We start from the raw sequence: 3,853 nt of genomic DNA on the forward strand, positions 1-3,853 counted from the left end.
GCGATGATGGGCTCGAGTATAGCAGGGATTGTGGGGCTGGTGCGGGATCGGGCAGTGTTTCGTTCTGCTGTGCATGGGGGTCGCTATGAGTCGGAAACGACTCGACGGAACTTAACAAAAACAACAACACAGTAATATAGCTGTGATACAATGTTAGTAATAGTACAGTGAGATGTTGTCACTCTGTTTTACATTAGAATATGTTAATTGTTAGAATTTATATTATTATTCATGCCACCTTCTCCAGAAAAAAGTATTCATCATGAGGCGTTAATGTTTCCCTCCATCCACCATCCCACAAGCTGGTCAAAGAAAGCTCCAATTCCCTGGTATAGTCCAATAGCCTGGAAGAATCTATTACAAGTCACACCTAGGGTTGTGAAGATTTTGGATTAGAATTTGGTACAGGACAAGGAGAACATTTTTCAGTCACAGTCAGTCCTATGAAAACCTCTGTTAATCTAAACATGAAGAAATTGCCTGGAAGAAACCTTCTGTGTATGGAATTCAGTACAGTGGGATCAAGGGTGAGAGGAGCATACCTTCTTCAGTTTCTACTCTATTTGGCTGTTCTTGACCTAGCACTAAAGGCAAGTGAGAAACCCTTGCTGAAGCATGAATGTGATGGGGAACAGTGCAAATACTAAACAGAATAGAATGATGATGTAGACTCCAGATGATGGGAGCAGAGTAAGCTCCTGTGGCCTCAACTCTTGACTGGTCTTTCCTGGGGAAGATAGGACAACATTTGTATATAAGATTCAAATGAAAGTTGCTGAGTCCTTCCATGTTAGAAATAAGGTAATACCCAGTGCCTGCTTGGCAATTCAAATGTGCATTCCCAAGAATGACAGGAGTTCCCATAACAATATTAAATCCCTGTTGCTTTTGAAGAAGACAGTCTTGAGCAGAAAGCATTAACTGCATATTGCATGATACTTTTACCAAAGCACAAATAGCACCTGCATTCTGGGGGCATAGTTTGCTGCATGCCCAATATCTAGTTTGGCTGATGGGAGACAACATTCCACTGCTGCCCTTTCCCTTCTCCTCACTGAACTCTTCTATTCCCTATATATGCACTTGACCTCGTATTTACCTTCCTTAATAATATTAATAATAATGGTGTATGATAAAACCTTCTTATATGGCTTTATATATGGAAATGGTAAAGTGTGTGGGGTAGAGAGTACGGGAAAAGTTTCAATGAAATAAGCAAATTAAAAGGTATCCCTCTCTGAACTCAGATGTGTCCTCCAGCTGTGACTATTGTAAGAGGTATCCTTATGAAAATCCAACTCCCATAGGGGACTTAAAAGCAATTAAAATAACATTAGTGATTTTCATAACTTTACAATGTCTTTATGCATGTGATAAAAACCTTACTAATTATTGGAAAGTTATTTGTATTAAGATTTCAGAGCAGAGAGATAATCTGTGTAATTTAGAATCCTGAGCCATCAGCAGGGAACTGGCTAAAGGAACCAGAATTCTCTTGCTAGCATTACCAGTTGCCTCAGTAAACCTCAAACAGGATCCTTCACTTGCAAATATTAGTTTATTGTGGTTTCAAAATAAATAAATACCTTGAGCAAATATGCAATGACACCAAAAATTAGTTTCCACAAACTGACTACATATAGTACCTATTAGGAAAAGGCAAGTAAGTTCAAAGGAAAAAAAAAAAAAATAAAGAAAGAGTTCTATAATAGAGACAATACATATTTTTTAATGAATGAATAATTTCAGTGTGATCAGAATGTAATCGACATTCAAGGCTCACTAGATGGAAAAAAGAAAGATTGATGCTTGCTGGGCAATTTCTCCAATTCAGATCATTTTCAATTTAGTTAGTGAAACAGAGAAAATCCTACAATGCTCTTAGCTAGGCACTCTTCTCCCTACCTCCTCAAAGCACTGCCTAAGGCATTTAACTGCTGAACAAAAGGTTGGCAGTTCAAACCCATCAGTGGCTTGTTGGAAGGAAGATAGGGCAATCTACTTCCTTAAAGATTTACTATTTTGGAAACACAGTGAGGGTCACTATGAGTCAGAATCAACTTGATCACACTGGGTAGGGGTAGTTAGCATAAAGTTGATTCTGACTCATGGTAATCCCATGGGTGTTTGATATTTTGTAAGCAAACCATTAAACCCTTCTTTGAGGTGTCTCTGGAAGAACTCAAACTTTAAATTTGGTTAGCAGAAAAGCATGATAAACATTTGCACCACCCAGAGACTCTAAGTATCCAAAATGTAAGACTGATTCCTTAGCTCCTTTGATATGATATAGAAAAACTGAGGGAGGTTGTTGAAGTTTCCAGAATGCAGTAAGTGATTTATTAAAGAGGGAAAGGACTTTAAAAGTCACCTATGGAGAGTTCCAGTAAGATGGTGGAATGAACAGACAAACTACACAGGTACTCTTCAACAAAGAAAAGGGGAACCAATTAAAACAGATACAGAAGATAATCCTGGAGTTCTGAGTTTTGAAAGGAAGGATACAGAAGTGGACTAAACCCCAAGTAGTAGAACCTGCATGAAAACACCAAAAAAGGAGGTATACAGAGCTGTGGTCTGTCAACCATCCTGATGGCAAGGACAGCTTGGATGTTGCCAAGGGGTGTAAGGACCTAAGAATTAACTTTAAAATCAGTCCTGTTAGCCAGGGGCTGCACGGAGGACTGCACTGATGGCTGGTGAATAAAAGGGGAAGCAGCAAAGAGGGAGATGGGCTGAGCTGTGGACTTTTGCTTGTCTGGAGGGTGCAGCCATTTTGAATGTTTACAAGCAGATTTGACCATTTTAGATATTTAAAGCAACAGCATTCTCTCAGATTCCAGGGGCCAAATAATAGGCTCCACTTGCCATGAACCTCAAGGACATTCCAGATGCAAATGATTGGAAAGGTGCAATATTCTCCTTGTTACTCTTAGACCCCATATCCTCTTGGTGAATGGAGGTGCGGTTATCCCTCACTCTCATCCACCTTCTGGGCTGGCAAAAATTCCGTCCCAGTCTGTGTGCTCTAACATAGCCTGGGTGCTCTGGCCCACCTAGCCCAAATTTTTTTTTTCCTTTTTTTTTTTTCAGTTTGTTTGTTTTTGTCTGTTTTAGAACTATTAGTATTATTATTACTCTTTTTTGGTTCATCCTTTTTTATTATTATTCTTTATTCTTCCCTTCCCAGGTTCCAGTTTTCAGCTTTTTCTTGTTTCCTTATTCCTCATTCCCATTTTTTTTTCTTACTTGTGGTTAACCCCACTCCTTGTTTCTCTTTTTGCATTTTTCCCATTTTTTCTTCATTATTCTCCTACTCTACCTCTTTTCTCTTATGGTCCCTTCCCCAGAAATTGTGGCTTTTTTTTTTCTTTTCTTTTTTTTGGTGATTGTTCCTGTACATTTATGCAGTGTGTTTTTGTCCACTTTCCTTTACTTTTTTGATGGTTTTTCAATCATTGTTTTTGTCTAATTGAGTGGGAGATAGCAGCTGTGCCCATATGATGCAATCACATGTACACCTCCTGTAGCACCACTTGCTGAGTGAGAACTACCACTTCCTTCTCCACCAACTGGCCAATGACCAACAACCACCAAGAATAGCCTGGTCCACACTTAACTGCTTTTCAGAAACATTAGAAGAGATCTAAATACAACAATGCCACAATGTCTCAGAGACAACAGACCATCACTGTCCACATAAAGAAGCAAGATAAAAATGCACTGCCATCCAGTTGCATCTGACTCATAGTGATCCCTCCTTAGGCTTCTGAGGCGATATCACTATGGGTGTAGATTGGAGAGTAAGATACAGACCCAGAACACATCCCTGAAGAAGCAGCAGCTTTGGAAC

The sequence above is a fragment of the Orycteropus afer genome, unplaced genomic scaffold (genome assembly GCF_000298275.1).
Source record: "Orycteropus afer afer isolate SDZICR_OR568_19922 unplaced genomic scaffold, OryAfe1.0 scaffold00046, whole genome shotgun sequence".
NCBI lineage: Eukaryota > Metazoa > Chordata > Mammalia > Tubulidentata > Orycteropodidae > Orycteropus > Orycteropus afer.